The 24,628-nt window shown below is 45.6% G+C and overlaps 1 protein-coding gene across 2 annotated transcripts in view; it reads right to left on the reverse strand.

The window, feature by feature from the left end:
- The window catches only part of RSPH3 (radial spoke head 3), a 138,922-nt gene that overhangs the window by 107,007 nt on the left and 7,287 nt on the right, over nucleotides 1-24,628 (reverse strand). Inside the window, exon 1 of one of the 2 annotated variants that reach the window (XM_082252062.1) lies at nucleotides 759-860. The exons of the other annotated variant lie outside the window; for it this stretch is intronic. The gene's annotated coding sequence lies outside the window, so the exon portion shown is untranslated. Of the gene's footprint in view, nucleotides 1-758; nucleotides 861-24,628 lie in introns of those variants that run through there. 2 annotated transcript variants of the gene reach the window in all.

Below are 24,628 nucleotides of genomic sequence, written 5' to 3' on the forward strand. Positions count from 1 at the left end.
AATCAGTCGTGCAAGCATTAAAATTTTTGTTGGCCAACACCAGAACGGCCGATTGTTCGCCAGTCAGTACAGATTTCGGCCGACAGACAGCAGATTAGCAAGACTGGGCATGCTCAGAAAAGAAAAAAGACAAGGAAAGTTAATCATCACATGACAACACTTCTGCAGTCGGCTGTTGTTGGCCGACAAAATTCGTGTGCAGTCTTTTGCAGTTTTCAACAGACACGACAGCCCTGGACAAAAGACGGCCGATCGTTCGGCCGATGATCGGTACGTGTGTACGAGGCTTTACTCTTCTGGTGGAATGTTCCTAATGCCATTTTCCTTTGGGATTAAATGTTAGGATTTGTTAAATTGTCCCTGTGAAAGGCAACAAATAGAAACTGATATTTCACACATATTACAAACCAACAGATATGATTTGTGACGTTAGTGTGAATGCTGAGATATTCGCGTTTTTTTTTTTTTAAATCATGTTTGGCCAGCCTAAGAAGTATAATTCATCCAATAGACAGTTAGATCTATTTAAAAACACAAAAAAAAATAAAAGAGAGGGGGTGTTAAAAAAAATGCTTAAAAAAACAGGAATCTTTTCTAGACAGTTGTCAACATGTACATAAGTATGGAAACAGAAGTATGATGGAGTAAAACAAAGTAGTGGAGCACATAATCTCCCATCATAAGGAAAACACTCATGTATTAAGTAAAGGTAAGAAGAGACAGAAAGTCTAATACTGTTAGTAAGCATACAATGTCACCTCTAATAGCAGAGCTACATGGAGCAGACTTCCCTGAGATCTCAGCGGCCCTCTTCAGTGATGAGATTAGCTGTGACAGTCCTGACTGTGTACTATAGCGACCGGTAACCAGGCAACACAGCTCCTCCTTAGCAACCCCTTCTCTGCACATGCTCAATCCATTCCTCACTGGAGATTTTTTTTCCCCTCAAAGTTTTATATAGACACAACACAAACACAGTGTGTGCAAAGCAGTCTCAAATTTCTATATGTACAGTATCTCACAAAAGTGAGTACACCCCTCACATTTTTGTAAATATTTTATTATATCTTTTCATGTGACAACACTGAAGAAATGACACTTTGCTACAATGTAAAGTAGTGAGTGTACAGCTTGTATAACAGTGTAAATTTGCTGTCCCCTCAAAATAACTCAACACACAGCCATTAATGTCTAAACCTCTGGCAACAAAAGTGAGTACACACCTAGGTGAAAATGTCCAAATTGGGCCCAATTAGTAATTTTCCCTCCCTGGTGTCATGTGACTTGTTAGTGTTACAAGGTCTCAGGTGTGAATGAGGAGCAGGTGTGTTAAATTTGGTATAATCGCTCTCACTCTCTCATTCTGGTCACTGGAAGTTCAACATGGCACCTCATGACAAAAAACTCTCTGAGGATCTGAAAAAAAGAACTGTTGCTCTACATCAGTGTTTCTCAACTCCGGTCCTCAGGGCACACTAACAGGCCAGGTTTGCAAAAAACTGAAATACATCCCAGGTGATATAATTTGCTGCTTAGTGATTGCAGTATTCTAGTATGCATCTCCCCAAGGTAATACTTAAAGCGGAGTTCCAGCCTAACACACTCACCTGACCAACGGTCCAGCGATGCGGCCGCCCGAAGCCTCACTCTTCTCCCTCTCTGCTCGCCAGCATCACTGGTGTGGGCACCCGGCTGTGACAGTTTGCGGCTTCACAGCCAGGTACGCACTGCGCATGTGCGAGTTGCGCTACGCGTCGTGATTGGCCGGCAATATTCTGGGACCTCTGACATGTCCCAGAAGATTGCAGGGAGGGAGGGGACAGGAGAACTTCCGCTCAGGGCGCCGCGGCGCTCCGAGCGGAAGTGGGAGCGGGTACCTGTCAAAACTAGGTACCCGCCCCCCCCCCCCCCCCAAAAAAAATGACATGCCAAATGTGGCATGTCAGGGGGTTAGAACTACCTAAAGCGGAAGTTCCACTTTTGGGTGGAACCCCGCTTTAAAATCTGGCCTGTTAGTGTGCCCTGAGGACCGGAATTGAGAAACACTGCTCTACTGAGAGGGAGCAGAGGAGACTAGCGGAGCAAAGGCTGACCGGGAAGTGACAGAGGGAGGCGGGTGCAGAGCGGAGACTGACCGTCTGAGGGAAAAAAAAAAAAAAAAAAGCCAGGAACTGCTAGAGTCAGACTTAAAGGGACATACACTAGGTAAGTAAGACTGGTGACTGAGATTGTACACTGACTGAGGGTGTAGTGTAGTACCTGAGTATCTGTGAGTACCTGTTACTACCTGAGTATCTGCGAGTACCTGAGTATCTGTGAGTATCTGTGAGTACCTGTGAGTACCTGAGAATCTGTGAGTACCTGTGAGTATCTGTGAGTACCTGAGTACCTGTGAGTACCTGAGTATCTGGGAGTATCTGTGAGTACCTGAGTATCTGGGAGTATCTGTGAGTACCTGAGTACCTGTGAGTACCTGAGTATCTGTGAGTACCTGAGTATCTGTGAGTATCTGAGTATCTGTGAGTATCTGAGTATCTGTGAGTATCTGTGAGTACCTGTGAGTATCTGTGAGTACCTGTGAGTACCTGAGTACCTGTGAGTACCTGAGTATCTGGGAGTATCTGTGAGTACCTGAGTACCTGAGTATCTGTGAGTACCTGAGTATCTGTGAGTACCTGAGTACCTGTGAGTACCTGAGTATCTGGGAGTACCTGTGAGTACCTGAGTATCTGTGAGTACCTGAGTATCTGTGAGTATCTGAGTATCTGTGAGTATCTGAGTATCTGTGAGTATCTGTGAGTACCTGTGAATCTGTGAGTACCTGTGAGTATCTGTGAGTACCTGAGTACCTGTGAGTACCTGAGTATCTGGGAGTATCTGTGAGTACCTGAGTACCTGAGTATCTGTGAGTACCTGAGTATCTGTGAGTACCTGTGAGTACCTGAGTATCTGGGAGTACCTGTGAGTACCTGAGTATCTGGGAGTACCTGTGAGTACCTGAGTATCTGGGAGTATCTGTGAGTACCTGAGTATCTGTGAGTACCTGAGTATCTGTGAGTACCTGAGTATCTGTGAGTACCTGTGAGTACCTGAGTATCTGGGAGTACCTGTTACTACCTGAGCGTTGTGCGTCTGACCGGGCTGTGCGACTCGGGGTTGTGCGTCTGACCGGGCTGTGCGACTCGGGGTTGTGCGTCTGACCGGGCTGTGCGATAGGGGTTGTGCGTCTGACCGGGCTGTGCGACTCAGTGTTGTGCGTCTGACCGGGCTGTGAGACTCAGTGTTGTGCGTCTGACCGGGCTGTGCGACTCGGTGTTGTGCGTCTGACCGGGCTGTGCGACTTAGTGTTGTGCGTCTGACCGGGCTGTGCGACTCAGCATTGTGCGTCTGACCGGGCTGTGCGACTCAGCATTGTGCGTCTGACCGGGCTGTGCGACTCAGCGTGGTGCGTCTGACCGGGCTGTGCGACTCAGTGTTGTGCGTCTGACCGGGCTGTGCGACTTGGTGTTGTGCGTCTGACCAGGCTGTGCGACTCAGCGTTGTGCGTCTGACCGGGCTGTGCGACTCAGCGTTGTGCATCTGACTGGGCTGTGCGACTCGGTGTTGTGCATCTGACCGGGCTGTGCGACTCGGTGTTGTGCGTCTGACCGGGCTGTGCGACTTAGTGTTGTGCGTCTGACCGGGCTGTGCGACTTAGTGTTGTGCGTCTGACTGGGCTGTGCGACTTAGTGTTGTGCGTCTGACCGGGCTGTGCGACTTAGTGTTGTGCGTCTGACTGGGCTGTGCGACTTAGTGTTGTGCGTCTGACCGGGCTGTGCGACTGAGGGTTGTGCGTCTGACCGGGCGGTGCGACTCAGTGTTGTGCGTCTGACCTGGCTGTGAGATTGTGAGTGTTGTGCAACTGAGTGTCAAGTGAGTGGAGTGGAATACCAGAGGGTGAGAAGGTAGCGTTAGGAAGCCAGGAAATAGCCACATAGGATAGGCTTAAATTACTGAATCCCCATTAGATTAGATAGTAGGTACAATGCCCGGCGGGTGTGGAGATGCGACTCGGTGTACATCTTGTAATATGTATGCGTTCCTCGGTCATGTGATCGAAGGCGAATACAAATGTGCAAAATGTGAGCACGTTGCTTCCCTGGAAGCTCAGGTCCTGAATCTAGGGAAGCAGCTGGCAACACTGAGAATGTCCATGCCGGAGGAGAGCCAGGATTGTACCAATCAGGTGCAGGCAGGGGTCTGCACAGAGGTGGGCGGAGTATCGGAGGTGCAGGCATCAGAGCAGAGTAGAGGGGTGACAGTTAGGAGGGGTAGAAGGGAACAAGGCAAGGAGGCTGATCCTGGGCTGGAGCACCCCAATAGATACGCCCCGTTGTGTGATGTTGGGGAAACCAGTCAGGGACCAGCATTGCTGGAGCAGAGCGACGCCCCTAGCTGCCAGGGGAAGAACTCCTCCAGTGAGGCTGGGAGAAAGGGAAAGGAAAGACAGGTGCTGGTGGTAGGGGACTCAATTATTAGAAGGGCAGACAGTGTAATCTGTGACCAAGACCGTGTGCGCCGAACAGTCTGTTGTTTGCCGGGCGCTCGGGTTCGGCACATAGCGGATCGGGTGGACAGATTATTGGGTGGGGCTGGGGAAGACCCAGCTGTCATGGTACACGTGGGTACCAATGACATAGGCAGAGGAAGACGGAGAGTCCTAAACGATTTCAGGGACTTAGGCGCTAAGTTGAGGACTAGGACCTCCAAGGTAATATTTTCCGAAATACTACCTGTACCTCGAGCCACACCAGAGAGGCAGCGGGAGATTAGGGAAGTTAACGAGTGGCTGAGGAGCTGGTGTAGTAAGGAGGGTTTCGGGTTCCTGGAGAACTGGGCCGACTTCTCAGTCGGTCACCGGCTCTTTGGTAGGGACGGATTGCACCTAAATGGGGTGGGTGCAGCCGTACTGGGTGCGAGGATGGCCGAAAAGTTAGAGGGGCTTTTAAACTAGGGAATGGGGGGGAGGGTACAGATGTAGAATTACCCAGTGGAAAGCAAGTTTCAGAGGGCAGAAATGGGGGCATTAGCGATAGGGTGTGCGGAGCTCCTATACCCAGGGTGGGTACGGGGAAAAATCAAGAGAGCAGCCTAAAAACATCAAAAGAGGATAAATATAACCGATCAAAATTACGAGGTTTGTATACCAATGCCAGAAGCCTGGCCAACAAGATGGGAGAGCTGGAGCTGCTGATATTTGAGGAGGACTTAGATTTTGTGGGGATAACTGAGACTTGGTTTGACAGCTCTCATGACTGGATGGCGTCCATTCAGGGGTATTCCCTTTATCGCAGAGATAGAGAAAGTAAAAAAGGGGGAGGGGTATGTTTGTATATTAAGAACAGTATACAGGTAAATATGAGGGATGATATTAATAATGGAGCTATGGACGAGGCAGAATCCCTATGGGTAGAGCTTCAAAGGGAAGGCACGGCGGGGAAGGTAATATTGGGCGTATGCTATAGGCCCCCCAACCAGGGTGAGGCGGACCTCATGTTACAGATAGGATTGGCAGCAAGGATGGGAAATGTCATTATAATGGGGGACTTTAATTATCCTGATATAGACTGGGCAGAAGGAACCGCACACTCAGCCAAGGCTCGGCAGTTCCTAAATGTTTTGCAGGACAATTTCATGGGTCAGATGGTGAATGCACCGACAAGAAGCAATGCGGTACTTGACCTACTGATTACCAACAATACAGACCTGCTCACGGATATAGAAATACGGGACAACTTAGGGAACAGTGACCATAGGTCAATTGGTTTCAGTATTAATTACAGTAATAGGAAACACAAGGGTAATATAAGGACGCTGAATTTCACAAGAGCCAATTTCCCTAAACTGCGCTCGCTGCTAGAAAATATCAAATGGGATAGAACCCTGGGAACAAAGAACACGGAGGAAAAATGGGAGTGCTTCAAGAGCATACTTAACAAGGGAGTGGGCCAGTGCATTCCACAGGGAAATAAATTTAAAAGAGCAAAACTAAACCCTGGGTGGCTAAACTCCAACATTAAAATGTATATTAGAGCTAAAGAAAAGGCCTTCAAAAAATACAAGACTGAGGGGTCATTGGCAGCATTTAAGCACTACAAAGAGTGTAATAAGAAATGTAAAGATGAAATCAGGGCGGCTAAAATAGAACACGAGAGACATATAGCGGAGGAGAGCAAAAAGAACCCCAAGAAGTTCTTTAAGTATATAAACAGTAAGAAAGCCAGGCCAGAGCACATTGGCCCCATAAAAGATGATAAAGGAAAAATGGCCACTGAGGACAGAGAAAAGGCGGAAGTGTTAAATAATTTCTTTTCTTCAGTCTTCACAAAGGAATCGGGGGGCTACACGAAACCCGCTTGTAAGGCCGAACTAAATAATACACCTCAGGAAGTGCCGCCATGGCTAACAGAGGATAGACTTAGAGCTAAACTAGAGAAACTTAACATAAATAAATCCCCGGGACCGGATGGCTTGCACCCGAGGGTTCTTAATGAGCTCAGCCAGGTGATTGCCAGACCATTATTCTTGATCTTTAAGGATAGTTTACAGACGGGTATGGTGCCAGCTGATTGGAAAAAAGCCAACGTGGTACCAATATTTAAAAAGGGGCCGAGATATATCCCGGGTAACTATAGGCCGGTCAGCCTAACATCAGTAGTCTGCAAAATTTTGGAGGGGATGATAAGGGACCACATACAAGACTTTAGTAATGAAAATGGTATTATAAGTAGAAATCAGCATGGATTCATGAAAAATCGTTCGTGCCAAACCAATCTGTTAACCTTCTACGATGAAGTGAGCTGCCACCTAGATAAAGGTAAGCCTGTGGATGTGGTGTATCTGGACTTCGCAAAGGCCTTTGACACCGTTCCTCACAAACGCTTACTGTACAAACTAAGGAAGGTAGGTATGGATCATAAGGTGAGTACCTGGATAGAGACCTGGCTCCAGGGGAGAGTCCAGAGGGTGGTGATTAATGGGGAGTACTCGGATTGGGCGGGTGTGGAAAGTGGGGTCCCCCAGGGTTCTGTCCTGGGACCAATCCTGTTTAATTTATTCATAAATGATCTAGAGGAGGGGATATCTAGTACAATCTCAGTATTTGCAGATGATACTAAATTAGGCATGCCAATATCTTCTATGCAGGATGTGGAAATCTTGCAAGCAGACCTGAACAAAATAACGGGGTGGGCAACCACATGGCAGATGAGGTTTAATGTAGAAAAATGTAAAGTAATGCAGGGTGCCAGAAACCAGAAAGCAAGCTATTCACTAGGGGGTGAACCTCTGGGTGAGTCTAGGATGGAAAAGGACTTGGGGGTACTGGTAGACAACAGGCTTGGCAGTGGCATGCAATGCCAAGCCGCCGCAAGCAAAGCCAACAGAATACTGGGATGTATAAAAAGGGGGATTCACTCCAGAAATAAAGAGATTATTCTCCCGCTCTACAAGACTCTGGTCCGGCCACATCTGGAGTATGCTGTCCAGTTCTGGGCACCGGTCCGCAGGAAGGATGTGCTGGAACTGGAGAAAGTCCAGAGGAGGGCAACAAAAATAATTAGGGGAATGGAGGACATCGGCTATGAGGAAAGACTACAAGCACTGAACCTATTCTCTCTGGAGAAGAGACGATTGAGGGGGGATATGATATCAATGTACAAATACTGTACTGGCGACCCTAGCATAAGGAACAAACTATTCAGAGAAAGGGAATACAATAAGACACGTGGCCACTCACTAAAACTTGAGGAAAGGCGGTTTAACCTTAAAGTGCGTAAGGGGTTCTTCACTGTAAGAGCGGTAAGGATGTGGAATTCTCTTCCACAAGCAGTCGTATCAGCGGGAGCATAGATAGTTTCAAAAAACTATTAGATGTACACCTTAAAGACCACAACATACAGGGGTACACAATGTACGGTTAAAAGCAAACACACACGCATCATGGGTTGAACTGGATGGACTTGTGTCTTTTTTCAACCTCACTATGTAACTATGTAACTATGTAACTATGTAACATAAAGATGGCCTAGGCCAGTGATGGCAAACCTTGGCACCCCAGATGTTTTGGAACTACATTTCCCATGATACTTGAAAACACTGCAGAGTGCATGAGCATCATGGGAAATGTTGTTCCAAAACATCTGGGGTACCAAGGTTTGCCATCACTGGCCTAGGCAATAAGAAGATTGCCAAGACAATGAAATTGAGCTGCAGCATGGTGGCCAAGACCATACAGCAGTTTAACAGGACACGTTCCACTCAGAACAGACCTTGCCATGGTCGACCAAAGAAGTTGAGTGCACGTGCTCAGAGTCATATCCAGAGTTTGTCTTAAGGAAATAGACATATGAGTGCTTCCAGCATTGCTGCAGAGGTTGAAGGGGTGGGGGGGTCAGCCTGGCAGTGCTCAGATCATACGCCACACACTGCATCAAATTGGTTTGCATTGCTGTCGTCCCAGAAGGAAGCCTCTTCTAAAGATGATGCACAAGAAAGCCCACAAACTGTTTGCTGAAGACAAGCAGACTAAGGACATGGATTACTGAAACCATGTCCTGTGGTCTGATGAGACCAAGATAAACTTATTTGGTTCAGATGGTGTCAAGCATGGTGGTGGGAGTGTCATGGTTTGGGGCTGCATGAGTGCTGCCGGCACTAGGGAGCTACAGTTCATTGAGGGAACCATGAATGCCAACATGTACTGTGACATACTGAAGCAGAGCATGATCCCCTCCCTTCAGAGACTGGACCACAGGGCAGTATTACAACATACCAACCCCAAACACACCTCCAAGACGACCACTGCCTTGCTAAACAAGCTGAGGGCAAAGGTGATAGACTGGCCAAGCATGTCCCCAGTCCTAAATCCTTGTGCTCCTCCACCTTCTGTTTGAGGATGCCCCACCACATCTGGGGGACATCCTCAAACAGAAGGTGGAGGAGCGCAAGGTCTCTAATATCCACCAGCTTAGTGATGTCGTCATGGAGGAGTGAAAGAGGACTGCAGTGGCAACCTGTAAAGCTCTGGTGAACTCCATGCTCAAGAGGGTTAAGGCAGTGCTGGAAAATAATAGTGACCACACAAAATATTGACACTTTGGGCTCAATTTGGACATTTTCACTTAGGGGTGTACTCACTTTTGTTGCCTTCGGTTTAGACATTAATGGCTGTGTGTTGAGTTATTTTGAGGGGACATCAAATTTACACTCTTATACAAGTTGTACACTCACTACTTTACATTGTAGCAAAGTGTCATTTCCTCAATGTTGTCACGTGAAAATATATAATAAAATATTTTCCAAAATTTGAGAGGTGTGCTCACTTTTGAGAGATACTGCATATATAAGAATGCTCTAAGACAGTCTTTCTCAACCATTTCAACACAGAGGAACCCTTGAAATAAATTTCTGGTCTTGGGGGAACCCCTGCTAAAAATTAAAAATCTACAACTCATGACACATTAGTGTGATAGTCAGTGGGAAGAATGCTCCTTACTCTTGTCATCATTGGGAAAAATTACCCCCTTACAAATAGCTAAAAGGAACAATGGTGTCATTGGGAACATATCTGAAAGGCAGAAATTGCCCATTGCTCAAGGAACCCCTAGCAACCTCAGGAGGAACCCTTGGGTTCTGCAGAGCCCTGGTTGAGAAACCCTGCTCCAAGAACTTGTTGTGCCTTCTTCTTTTAGTAAATTTCACTTACTTTTTTTTTTTCTTGCGTATGCATGTTATTTAATGGCAGCTTGTCAGAAAGATTGCATAGATCACAAACCAGAGCAGAGATCTGGATTTATAAAGTGATATTAAACCCAAATAAAACTGTAATATATAGCAAACCTTAAATATGATGGCTGTATTTGTTTGTTAGGGCTCTTTCACACGGGCGGTCCGATCAGATCCGCCTGTCAGTTTTTTAGGCGGATCTGATCGGATAACCATTCAGCCCTATGGAGCAGTGGATGTCAGCGGTGACACCTCCGCTGACACCCGCTGCCATCATCATCCGATCCTGTCCGTGAAATCCGGACGGGTGGAAACCCGATTTTCCATCCGTCCTGAGGATCGGATGGGATCGGATGAGAGCGGACAGGCGGTCCGCTCTCATCCGATTCCCCATAGAGAGCAGCGGGGGCTGTGACACCTCCCTCTCCGCACTGCAAGCGGAGACGGAGCTGTCATCCGCCGGCTCAGCGGGGATCGCGGATCGATCCCCGCTGAGTAGCACGGATCCGCCTACGGAGGCGGACCGTGTGAAAGAGCCCTTAGTCTTTTTTGTTTCATTTTAACCTGGTGATACGGTGTTGTAAAATTTTGTCGGACCTGTGAAAAAAATCGGACCTCGTCACTTCCGGTGGACAGAGCATCACAAAACAGCTGATGGGAGTCGTCCGTGCGCATGCGCAGAAGACATTTTTCGAGGTTTGGCAAAATTATAACAGAGAGCGGACAGCTGATTGAGAGGAGGCGGGGCTGAGGTGCGACAGAGGACACCGCCGCTTCACTGAAACATTACAGGGACTGAGGCACATATGCAGAGCTGAATAGAGGAGGCGGGACGGAGGTGCGGCCGTAATAGATGCAGGGCTTAAGCGACTCCTTCTGTTTTATTATCTTTAGTAATTATTGTATTATTTATCCTTAGGATTTAATAACATTTAGTATTTCTTATTTTGTATTATAGAAATACTACATGTTAATAAATCCTAAGGATAAATAATACGATAATTACTAAAGATAATAAAACAGAAGGAGTCGCTTAAGCCCTGCATCTATTACGGCCGCACCTCCGTCCCGCCTCCTCTATTCAGCTCTGCAGATGAAGCGGCGGTGTCTTCCGTCCCACCTCAGCCCCGCCTTCTCTCAGTCAGCTGCCCGCTGTGTGTTATAATTTTACCAAACCAAGATAATGTCTTGTGCGCATGCGCACTTGAGACTCCCATCAGCTGTTTCATGACGTAGGACCACCGGAAGTGACGAGGTCCGATTTTTTCATGGGTCCGAGGAAATTTTAGAACACTGGCTAATAACACAAATGTTTACATTTTTTGTGGCAGCCATAAAAGTGATAAAAAAAAGTTAAAGCAACACTATTTTCCATCTGTCCAGGGGATCGGATCGGATGGGATCGGATGAGAGCGAACAGGCGGTCTGCTCTCATCTGATTCCCCCATAGAGATGCATGGGGCTCTGACATCTCCCTCTCTGCACACAGAGCGGAGATGGAGATGTCCACTGCCTGCTCAGCGGGGGATCCGTGTTTACGATCCCCTGCTGAGCAGCACGGATCCGTCTACGGAGGCGGACCGTGTGAAAGAGCCCTAAAAAAGACAGACCGCCATTTTCTGTCACAGAGGAAGATGGAGATCTTGTGTTTCTGCTAAAACAAATAAGATCTCTGTCTTACTCCAGCTAGGCTACCCCAGACACAGTTAGAAAGCACTCCCTAGGAGCACACTTAACCCTTTGACCCTGTTAACCCTGTTAACCCTTTCCCTGCCAGTATCATTTATACATTGACAGTGCATTTTTTTTTTAATACTGATCACTGTATTGGTGTTACTGGTCCCCAAAAAGTGTCATTTAGTGTCAGATTTGTCCACCGCAACGTTGCAGTCCCATTAGTCCCCGTTCACACTGGGGCGACCTGTGAGGTGACCTGGTCGCCTCACAGGTCGCCGTAGGTCGCCTTCTATAGGGAAGCTGCGGACCCGTTCTAATAGGAGCGACAAAAGTCACTCCGACTTAGAAAAAGGGTCCGGAGCTTCTTTGGGGCGACCCGGAGCGACCGTCATAGACTTCAATGTTATGATGTCCGTGCCGGCCGCTCCGAGGTCGCGGCGCGCTGCTCGCACCGAGACCTCGGAGGTCGCCCCGGGAAGTCGGATCGCCCCAGTGTGAACGGGGCCTTAAAATCACTAATCGCCACCATTACTAGTAGATAAACAAATAAAAAAATTTCTACAAATCTATCTCATAGTTTGTAGACACAATAACTTTTGCGCAAACCAATCAATATACACTTATTGGGATTTTCTGTTACCAAAAATATGTAGCAGAATACATATTGATCTAAATTGATGAATAAATTCAATTTTTTTACATTGGGTATGTTTTACAGCAGAAAGTAAAATATATTGTTTTTTTTTTTTTTTTTTCAAAATTGTCTGTCTTTTTTTTGTTAATAGTGCAAAAAAAAAAAAAAAAAAAAAAAACTGCAAACGTGATCAAATACCATCAAAAGAAAGCTCTATTTGTAGGAAAGGAAGGACAGCAAGTGTATTTGGGCACAGCGTCGCACGTCCGTGCAGTTGTCAGTAAAAGTAATGCAGTGTTGTATCGCAAAAAATGGCCTGGTCATTAGGGTGGTGAAACCATCCGGGGCTGAAGTTGTTAAAAACAAAAAGTGTCCCCATCCCCTGGTGCTCCCGCACGAAAGTGAACGCATGTGTCGCTCCTGCACAGACCCAGACAGCAATTGTTCCACACGTGAGGTATCACCACAAGTGTTAGATCATGGGTAGTAGCTCTAGCGCTAGAGCTCCTCTAAAACTCAAAAGTGGTAACCTGTACAGGCATTTAAAGCGTCACCTATAGGTAGTAAAATGTATGTTGTTTATCTCAGTTGCAGGGGCATGCGCAATTTTAAAGCAGGACATGTTTGGTATCTGTTTACTTGGTGTAACAGCATCCTTTATATTTTACCAAAAAATTAGGATATGCTTTAAAGTTAAAAAAGTGTATTTTTTCCCAAAAAAATGGTATTTGAAAAACCGCTGTGCAAATACTGTGTGACATAAAAAATGATTGCCTCTGCTTTAAAAAAATATATAATGTTTGAAGGTTCTAAGTATTTTCTAGCGAAAAATACTGATTGTTACATGTAAACAAAAAGTGCCAGAAAAGGGCTGGAGCTGAAGTGGTAAAGGCAGGCCATAGACGGGGCAAATTTCTTTCCTGCAGCCACGGGTTGCAGAAACTCCCCCATCAACACAGACAGCGTTGACAGGGGAATCCCTCCTGCCGAGGAATTGTCTGCTCCCGGCGAGAGGGGTGGGGGAAGCCGTCCCTGCTGGGAGAAGACAGTGAATATCGCTAGCAGCTATAGCAGCGACTAACGATAATCGGAAGTGAATCCAGCAGGATGGTTGTAACCAAGTTGATTGATCGATCAATTTGGCACATTAATCCTGCCCATTTATGGTTTGAATGTCAGCCGGTTTCTGCTGAACCAGCTGAGATTTGAACCGTGTATGGCTGGCCTAAAGCCCCGTACACACGTACCGAATGTCGGCCGAGCGATCGGCCGTCTTTTGTCCGATGCTGTCCTGTTGGTTGAAAAGTGCTAAAGACTGCACACGAATTTTGTCGGCCAACAACAGCCAACTGCAGAAGTGATGCCATGTGATGGTTAACTTTACGTGTGTTTTTCCTTCTCTGAGCATGCCCAGTCTTGCTAATCTGCTGTTAGTCGGCCAAATTCTGTACTGACTGGCGAACAATCGGCCGTTCTGGTGGCGGCCAACAAAAATTTTATAGCCTGCACACCCGATTCTGTTCGGCCGAAAAGTCGCAGTCGGTTGTCGGAAGCATCATACTAACAAGCCGACAATCGGCCGATCGTTCGGCGGCCGAATATTTACGTCCGACAATCGCTACGTGTGTACGGGCCTTTACTTTCTACTTTGTCCTCCACTGACTTCACCCACTGACTCACTCACTACCTAGAAGATTGCCAATCACTTAAAAAAAAAAGACTTTAGCAATTTGAGATGGGATCTCTACTGTGCAGGTAACTCCCACCTAACATGCCAATTCCACCTCCACATTCAATACTTTCCTGTTTTACCCTGTTACCATAGAGGTTGCTAAACGTCTTTCTAACTCCCACCTAGCCACCTGGATCCTGTTTCCTACCAACTACTACGGTCATTTTCTTGCTCTATCCTACACTTTCCAAGTGACATCTTCAATCTCTCCCTCTCTACTGGCACATACCTAAAAAGCCCTCACTGGGCCCCACCACTCTTTACAACCTAAGATCCATCTCCATTCTCCAAATATACCTTTTATCCCATTGAATGCCCAGTCTACAACCACCTGAGCTATCATCTCACCAATAACAGCCTTCTTGACCCCTTTCAATCTGGATTTTGCCCATAACACTCCATAAACTGCCCTCCTAATACTCATCAACAGGGGTTTGGGTTCCTGGGTTCCTGGAGAACTGGGCTGACTTCTCAGTCGGCTACCGGCTCTTTAGTAAGGATGGGCTGCACCTTAATGGGGACGGTACAGCTCTTTTGGGGAGAAAGATGGCCACCAAGTTGGAGGGGCTTTTAAACTAGGAGACGGGGGGGAGGGCTCAGAAGTAGATTCAGTCAGGAGGGAGCAGAGGACTGAAGGCAGTTGTAGGGTCAGCAGCGACAGTAGGTCCACAACGTCAATCGGTAGGTCTGTGCGGGAAAACCTCAGACCAAACAGGAATAAACATAACCACCAATTGCGCTCAACTTCCGTAAAACTAAGAGGGGTATATGCTAATGCCAGGAGCCTAGCTAATAAAATGGATGAGTTGGAAATATTAGTACATGAGGAGGACATAGACCTTGTGGGAATAACAGAGACTTGGTTCGACCCCTCACATGACTGGCTGGCCAATATCCAAGGGTATTCGGTGTACCGGAAGGACAGGGTAGGAAAAAGAGGGGGAGGGGTATGTCTCTATGTCAAGAACAATATAAAGGTAATAAAAAGAAAAGAGAAGGCGCCTGGCCCTTTAAATAAAAGATTGTTGAACCTGCTGCCCTTTTAATTGTAATAAAACAATAAATAGGTATATATCATAGGTAAAAAGGCGCTGGTAATCTTAATATATCACGTGTTATAAAAATTAATAGGTGATTTAAAGTGTAATATATGTGATTAAAAATTGCTACAAATATATATATGATCTACTATTGGTGCAATTAGCAAAGAAAAGTGCATACCAGTGCAATTTCAATTCAGAAGTGTTTGTGCTTCTCAAAGTAAATTAATCCACAAAGGTGTGGATCAGTGAACCAATAAATAGATATATAAAGAATTCCATACAAAAATCACATAAGAATATATAAAAATATAAATATATAAATGTGCTCCAAGTAGTGTTTAAAAGTCCAGGCAATAGCATGCAATCAAAATTGTGCTTGGTGGATTCTTATTAATCCCTTCACAGTGCTCCAGGTGCTGGGATGTGACAACCGTCAATTAAGAAGTGCTTGTGCTTCTCAAAGTAAATTAATCCACAAAGGTGTGGATCAGTGAACCAATAAATAAATATATAAAGAATTCCATACAAAAATCACATAAGGATATATAAAAAAATCACATAAGAATATATAAAAAAGTATAAATATATAAATGTGCTCCAAGTAGTGTTTAAAAGTCCAAGCAATAGCATGCAATCAAAATTGTGCTTGGTGAATTCTTATTAATCCATTCACAGTGCTCCAGGTGCTGGGATGTGACAACCGTGGCCTCTTACCAGCTAGCAGCAGGTCACAAGGACCCCCAACGCCTGTGATCCCTTTATTGGGTGGATCAGACCTCTCCTCGATTGCTTGGATCTCTGGCTCCTATATTACTCGAGTTGGGCCATGTAGTCCCCCCATACACATAAAGATATAGAAGAACAAATAGCCTCCAATAGTGAAATACTGTTTTATTCTCCAAAAAACATACACTATAAGGTGACAATTAGCCTCTTACTATTTGTTGTGCCCTCCTGGCACTGGGCAATTCGGCAGTACAAAATCGTTTTTTTGGGTCTTAGGAAGATATTCTCCGGGGATCTGCAGCACCCTGTATCTCCTTTCCCCCTTTCTTTGTATTGCGGCGGTGGATGTGTATCCCAGCCTCTGTTCCGAATGCCTCTGTGTGTTACTTCCGGGTTAGCATTGACCACAATGCATTTCGCTTAACGAGCGTCCTCAGGCAGTCCTGCCTGAGGACGATCGTTAAGCGAAATGCATTGTGGTCAATGCTAACCCGGAAGTAACACACAGAGGCATTCGGAACAGAGGCTGGGATACACATCCACCGCCGCAATACAAAGAAAGGGGGAAAGGAGATACAGGGTGCTGCAGATCCCCGGAGAATATCTTCCTAAGACCCAAAAAAACGATTTTGTACTGCCGAATTGCCCAGTGCCAGGAGGGCACAACAAATAGTAAGAGGCTAATTGTCACCTTATAGTGTATGTTTTTTGGAGAATAAAACAGTATTTCACTATTGGAGGCTATTTGTTCTTCTATATCTTTATGTGTATGGGGGGACTACATGGCCCAACTCGAGTAATATAGGAGCCAGAGATCCAAGCAATCGAGGAGAGGTCTGATCCACCCAATAAAGGGATCACAGGCGTTGGGGGTCCTTGTGACCTGCTGCTAGCTGGTAAGAGGCCACGGTTGTCACATCCCAGCACCTGGAGCACTGTGAATGGATTAATAAGAATTCACCAAGCACAATTTTGATTGCATGCTATTGCTTGGACTTTTAAACACTACTTGGAGCACATTTATATATTTATACTTTTTTATATATTCTTATGTGATTTTTTTATATATCCTTATGTGATTTTTGTATGGAATTCTTTATATATTTATTTATTGGTTCACTGATCCACACCTTTGTGGATTAATTTACTTTGAGAAGCACAAGCACTTCTTAATTGACGGTTGTCACATCCCAGCACCTGGAGCACTGTGAAGGGATTAATAAGAATCCACCAAGCACAATTTTGATTGCATGCTATTGCCTGGACTTTTAAACACTACTTGGAGCACATTTATATATTTATATTTTTATATATTCTTATGTGATTTTTGTATGGAATTCTTTATATATCTATTTATTGGTTCACTGATCCACACCTTTGTGGATTAATTTACTTTGAGAAGCACAAACACTTCTGAATTGAAATTGCACTGGTATGCACTTTTCTTTGCTAATTGCACCAATAGTAGATCATATATATATTTTTAGCAATTTTTAATCACATATATTACACTTTAAATCACCTATTAATTTTTATAACACGTGATATATTAAGATTACCAGCGCCTTTTTACCTATGATATATAACAATATAAAGGTGATAGAAAGGAGTGACATTACAGAAGGGATGAGTATGGAGTTAGAATCTGTGTGGGTTGAACTCCATAGGGAAGGAGAAAAGGGGAAAGTAATTGTGGGGGTTTGCTATAGGCCACCTAACCAAGGGGAGGAGGTAGAGCTGGAATTCTTAGCACTAATGAGTAAAGTGGCAAAATTGGGATCAGTCATCATATTGGGGGACTTCAATTATCCTGACATTGACTGGGATGAGGGGACTGCACACTCTCAGAAGGCCCGTCTATTCACAGAAACCTTACTGGATAATTACATGTCACAGTTGGTGGATTCTCCGACTAGAGAAAATGCAGTCCTGGATCTATTGATCACTAATGACCCAGACATAATCTCGGAGGTAGTAGTTCAGGACAACCTGGGCTCTAGCGATCACAGGATGATCACATTTAGTATAAATAACAATATAACAAGGCAAGTGGGGAACATAAGAACCCTAAACTTCAGAAGGGCAAACTTTCCAAAATTGTACTCATTGATGGAAAGGGTAAACTGGGACCAAACCCTGGGATCCCTGACCACAGAGGAAAAATGGGAATGCTTTAGGAACATATTAGGCAAAGGCATCTTGCAGTGCATTCCTATGGGAAATAAATTTAGAAGAGACAAAGTCAAACCTGGCTGGCTAAACCGTAGCGTTAAAAAACTTATTAGGGGAAAAAAATTGGCCTTCAAGAAATATAAATCAGAGGGCACAGTATTGGCCTTCCAGCAATACAAGGAGGCAAATAAGAAAAGTAAACACGAAATCAAAATGGCTAAAATCAACTTTGAGAGACAAATAGCGGAGGATAGTAAAAAAAACCCAAAGAAATTCTTTAAATATATCAACAGCAAAAAAACTAGGGCAGAGCATATTGCACACATAATTAGCGATGATGGGGGGATGGTTACAGAGGACACTGAAAAAGCAACCGTGTTGAATGCTTTTTTCTCGTCAGTCTTTACACAGGAAACGGAGGGGTACACCGACCATGACTGTATGGTTAGTAGTAATACACAGGACTTGCCACTATGGCTAACAGAGGGTGAAATCAGGGAAAGGCTTGATAAACTTAACACAAACAAATCACCAGGCCCGGATGGCGTACATCCGAGAGTACTCAAGGAACTCAGTAAGGTTATATCCAGACCACTGTTCCTGATCTTTGCTGACAGTATTAGGACAGGAGATGTACCAGGGGATTGGAAGAAAGCTAACGTGATTCCGATATTCAAAAAGGGCCAGAGGCATATCCCGGGAAATTATAGGCCTGTCAGTTTGACATCAATAGTATGTAAACTTCTGGAGGGGATGATAAGGGACTATATCGTAGAGTTTGCTAAAGACAACAACATCATCAGTAGTAATCAGCACGGGTTTACAAATGGGCGTTCTTGTCAAACCAATCTCTTAGCATTCTACGAGGAGGTAAGCTGTGAGCTAGATAGGGGGAGACCAGTGGATGTGGTGTACTTGGATTTCGCTAAGGCGTTTGATACAGTTCCCCACAAGCGCTTAATTTATAAAATAAGGTCTGCAGGTATCGACAGCAGAGTTTGCTCTTGGATACGGAATTGGCTTAAAGGGCGTGTCCAAAGGGTGGTAATAAACAGCGCATACTCAGACTGGTCTGAGGTTGTAAGCGGGGTGCCCCAGGGCTCAGTCCTGGGACCAACCTTGTTCAATTTATTCATAAACAGCATTGAGGACGGGATCAGTAGTGCGTTATCAGTTTTTGCAGATGACACAAAATTGGCCAGGGCAATAACTGCACAGCATGAAGCAGATATCCTACAGAATGACCTGGACAAAATTACAGAGTGGGCAACGACATGGCAAATGAGGTTTAACGTGGAGAAGTGTAAGGTTTTGCACTTGGGGACTAAAAACATAAAAGCACAATACACGTTAGGAGGGGAACCCTTGGGGGAATCAAAAATGGAGAAGGATCTGGGAGTCTTGGTTGATGATAGATTAGGCAACAGCATGCAATGTCAAGCGGCAGCTGCCAAAGCCAGCAGAATATTAGCATGCATAAAGAAAGGGATGTATTCCAGAGATAAGACTATAATCCTTCCACTTTATAAAACTCTGGTCCGACCACATCTGGAGTATTCTGTCCAGTTCTGGTCGCCAGTCCTCAGGAGGGATGTGTTGGAGCTGGAGAGAGTCCAGAGAAGAGCAACTAAACTAATTAGGGGATTGGAGGACCTTGACTATGAAGAGCGTCTACAATCGCTCGATTTATTCTCCCTGGAGAAGAGACGTCTGAGGGGGGACATGATAGCAATTTATAAATATCTTAATGGGGATCCCAGCTTAGAAAAAAAGCTGTTCATTCGAAGGGATTGCATGAGGACTCGAGGGCATACAATGCGATTAGAGGAGAAGCGTTTTAACCACAGGCAACGTGGGGGGTTCTTTACTGTTAGGGCTACAAGATTGTGGAATTTTCTACCACAAGAGGTGGTTTCTGCGGGTAGTATGGTGGCTTTCAAAAGACTCTTAGACTTACATCTCAAGGATCAGAACATTCAGGGGTATGTGAGATGAGTACAGCCACACACACCTACACAGGTTGAACTGGATGGACTATTGTCTTTATTCAACCTCACCTACTATGTAACTATGTAAATGTTAAAATAAATGGTCACTACTCTGTACTCTTCCTCTAAGACCACTCTGTTGCTTTTAATACAGTTGACCAGCCACTCTTCTTAAAAAAAAGAAAACTTCCATTTGTTGGCCTCCATGGCTCTGCTATTGTCTGTGTCTCCTTTTACCCATCTCACTGCACCTTCAAAATCACCTAAAAATCAAATACTTTTCCTTTTTTCCGTATGGGTCCCCCAAGGTTCCATCCTTGGACCTCTTCTAGTCTTAATCTACACCTCCTTCCTGGGTCAGATTATAGCCTCCCACTGCTTCCAATATAATTTCTTTGCTGACAACGTCCAAATTTAGCTCTCTACCCTTCTGTTCACCCCGTCAGCCTCCTTACACATCATTTATCTACTAACTAATTTACTAACTGCCCTATCACTAACTGACATGTAGTAACTAACCGCTCACAAATGTAACTCTCTACCGTTCTGCTCACCCCTGTCAGTCTCCTTGCATATCACTCATTTACTAACAAATTTACTAACTGCCATATCACTAACTGACATGTACTAACTGACAACTCCCAAATTTAACTCTCTACCCTTCTGCTCTCCCCTGTTAGTCTCCTTGCATATCACTTATTTACAAACGAATAATAATAATTACTAGTAACTGCAGTGATCAATGATTTTTAGCGGGACTGCGACATTGCAGGGGAAAAATCTGACACAAAGTGACACTTTTTGGGGACCAGTGACACCAATTCAGTGATCAATGCTGAAAAAAAAAAACGCACTGCTACTGTATAAATGACACTGGCAGGGAAGGGGTTAACACTAGGGGTGATCAAGGGATCAAGTGTGCTCCTAGGGAGTGCTTTATAAGTGTGTGGGGGATGTGCTAGAGCAGGGGTGTCAAACTCATTTTCATTGCGGGCCGCATCAGCATTATGGTTGCCCTCAATGGGCCAGCTGTATCTGCAAGATTAGATGTCCAGAGCACCCTACGGCCCCTTACACCCTTACATGAGATGTCAAGAGCTCAACCACAATCAGAAGTCAAGAGTCACTCACCCTTCCTTACATTACTATGTACCCCCTTACCTTGTGCTGCTGCCAGGAAGAAGATGCGGGTGGATCTGGGAAGAAGTGCAGGGTCTGGAGGAGAACCAGAAGGGCTGGAGTCAGCTTCCAGAGTCTGCTGAATGCTGAGACCAGGGGAGGCAGAGGCAAGGTGGTGTTGCAGCTGCACAGAGAGGTGCAGAATTTGTAGGAGGAGTTCTCCCCTTCTCTATGCTGACTGCTGAGAAGGGGGGGGGGGGGTTGGGAAAAGACAAGCCTTTCTGCAGCTGCACAGAGAAGTGCTGGATCTTGCAAAGGAGTTCTCACCTCTCTGCTGCCGACTACTGGGACAAGGGAGGTGCCGCAGCTGCGGGAGAGGTTCGAGGGCCACATGAAATGGCCTGGGGGGGCGCATTCGGCCCGCGGGCCTTGTGTTTGACACCCGTGTGCTAAAGGAAAAGTGAGAACTGTCTTAGCTGAAACACAGATCTCTCTCTGCCGCTGTGACAGAACAGCCATCTGCCTTGTTTACATAAGCAGCCGGCCGTTTTGTCATCCCCCTGCACGATTGCGGGTGGCTTGCTGATTGGCCCACTGATTGGCTCCGGCTGTGTCTGATCGCGCCCCCGAGAACCTCTCACAAAATCAGGTACCTATTTGTGATTTTGCGCAGCCGGGCCGACCTGCCGCAGTATATATGCGGTGGGCGGTCCGGAAGTGGTTAACTAACTACCCTTCTGCTCACCCCTGTCAGTCTCCTTGCACATCACCAATTTACTGACATATCAGTATGGATGTTACACCACTTCCTCGAACTAAAAAACTAATAAAAAACAAGTTACCTAATATGTACATTTTTACTATACCCTTTGATCAAGGTCTCAACTTTAAGGGGTGTATTTATATAAAAAAAATGTGCGTAGCTATTTGTCCAGTGAAACTGCACGTGTAGTTCTTCTGGGCAAACCCACCAGCTGTTGTGAGAATGAGGCAAAATCTGGTCAACAGCTCTTCAATTAGGGGTAGTAGTAAAGATAGAGTCATTCATAAATTAGAAAAATACTGCATTATGGCCACTAGATGGCGCTGAGGATCATAGTAAATAAATACTTCTTAGTAAGAAGAGATCCACTGCAGAGATTTCAGTCAATGACAGATTGTAGGTGTGTGCTGGGTACCACAGATCCATCTGGACATGTGTAGAGGGACAGGTGAGCGGTCCTGAACTGTCTGCATCCAGGGCCACACATTAATCCTTGTATGCAAGTAAACACTTGGATGTGCAGGGACAAGCGTAAGTTAATTTGCACAGGCGGCCCTCCCGTCAGTCCCAGCTTATTTTTCATGGTGTACTCAGTGCTCTTGTACATTAACCCTAAAGTGAACAGAATAACCATCTTAAAAAGGTGTCTCAATTACAGTATTTTCCCTCACTTTTTGCTCTGGTGACAACACTACAATTTCAGATTTCCCATCACCTTCCCCTGACACCAGGACAAGTAGAGGTCCGAATTTTCCCAATGGGTATGGACACAAAAATGAAAATAAAAACTGACAGAGTATCTCATTCTTTTCAAATCAATCCAAAACTGAAATTGAAAAAAATTGTCTATACGTTCACTTCAACATAGCACATGCGTTCCAGTAAGGACTAGATACTTGCATTGCAGTAAAGACTAGAGACATAAATTGCAGTAAGGACTGGACACACGCATAGCAGTAAGCACTAGATACATGCCTTGCATTAGGGGCTAGATACATACTGTACTTGGCAGTAGGGACTGGATACATGCATTGCAGTGGGGACTACAAACATGTGTTTCAGTAAGCAATGCAGTAAGGACTAGATACTTGTATTGCAGTAGGTACTAGATACATACGTTGCAGGAAGGACTCGATGCATGCGTTGCGTTGTATGTGTGTAGCACCCTACAAATAGGTGCTAGGTAAAACTATAGTGGGCCCTGTCTACCAAGAAGCCATCAGGGCCATCCCAAGAAGCTTGCAGTTATGTGGGAGACAGGCCTCACGCAGGAGATGACGGGGAAGCGAATCAAAGTTCCTCCGCGGAGCAAAGAGAGAGGCATCTTCAGGCTGATGATGCAGATGGAGGCCCTGCCTGCAGTTGGTGGGCTTCCAGTCTGCAGGAGGGGGGGGGGTCGGTCGCAGAGCCTCCTAGGGAGGCGATTTGTGGCCACTCAGACAGTAGGGGCCTGGTCCGAAGTACGGTCAGTCAGGGCCATCAAGTATTCCCCAGCCTGTCCAGACAAAAGTTGCCCAGATGTCTTCCTCCCCCGTCAACAGTGAGGGTGAGAATTGCCTTGTTCGTGTGGACTCCCCATCCTTCTATCTGAAGCATGGTTTTGTGGAAGAAGGTATAGATGACTGGGGATCCATTGAGGAGACTGAATGGGAGTGGGGATCGGAGACTGGAAGCAGCTCCCCAGGTTCCGAAGTTGTTGCACCCCTAGACCAGGAAGCCAAGGAGGCTATTGAGAGGGGGAAACTGGCTCAGCGATTGGGGTTCTGTGAGGCCTATGTTACAAGGGTCCCAGACTTCACCCCACCAGGAAACATCGCTCAGGCCAGGTATCAGAACACCGCCTACGAGGAGATGATCCAAAGAGTGCATACCCCATTTTCTCCACCAGGGAGAGGTAACCGGAAAACCCTCCCCAAACTGTCAAGAATACAGAGGTGGATGCAAAAGAAAGTTGCCTTGGAGTATGGCTATGACTACCCATACGCCCCAAGGGAGGTCATGTTATTAGTGGAAAAATATAGAGACTGGTGGTGCGATGAACTTATCTGGGACTATCTCTTTGTTCCTAAGAGGTACCGAGATTCTCCGGAAGGAGGATTGAAGGAGAAATTTAAAATATTCAAGGTACACTGGTACTATGGACGCTCCATCTACATAGATCGGGTGGAAGTCCGTCGCCCAGATGGCTCCAGACAAGCCTGGTCCATCCGGGTCAAAAATGGGGAATATGTTTAAATACCTCATCCGGAGTACTATACTATATCTAAGAGAAAATAAATTCATCAGTGGCTAAAAGGAGGAAGGAGAGACTTAACAAGAAAAATTTGTGTGGCCGACCGGCTACCACAACTGACCAAGGAAATCTTTTGTTCATACAACAATAGAGTGCTAAATTCAAGTTGCATCTGTTAAAGTGAAACAGACCCCTTGGGCCATTGGGCCAGAGTCTTTGGGAAAGTCAAGTGCTGTATTGTTAGACCTTCTTAGACCATCGGGTCGGGATCTGTTGTGGATTACAAATTGCTGTGTGAGATTTCACCCACAGTCTACACAGAAGAAGAAATTGTTGCAAAGTTCGTGAGGGCCAAGAGTTTTGGTGTGGGGTGCCCGGCTGGACCCCTGTGATGTTTCCCTGACTCAGCAGGACTGTGGGTCATGAGAGACTGTGGCCTGCCCTATTTCCTTACTGAAGTGCTCAAAGAGACAACAGGAGGCGCTGTGTTTCACTTCAATAAAGAGGACTCTGTTTAGAAAGCTAGTGTGAGGGGGATCAGCTCTTCCAAGTTAAAGGAGGACCCTAGCGTGTCAAGACACTGGTTGGCAGAGGCAGTCAGGGAGGGAATGGAAAGGTCGCCCTTGCAATTTTGAAGGAGGGTCTTTCTATTCAACTGTAAGTTATATAGAAATGTGATGTGATTTCCATGTGTGATGTGATGAGATTGACTAACTTTTGCTTCCTTTTCTCTATACAGGTTGGACCACCTTAGAGCTAGACAGTCAGGATGTTAT

This window comes from Pelophylax lessonae, assembly GCF_965119305.1.
Source record: "Pelophylax lessonae genome assembly, chromosome: 3".
In the NCBI taxonomy this organism is placed as follows: Eukaryota; Metazoa; Chordata; class Amphibia; order Anura; family Ranidae; genus Pelophylax; species Pelophylax lessonae.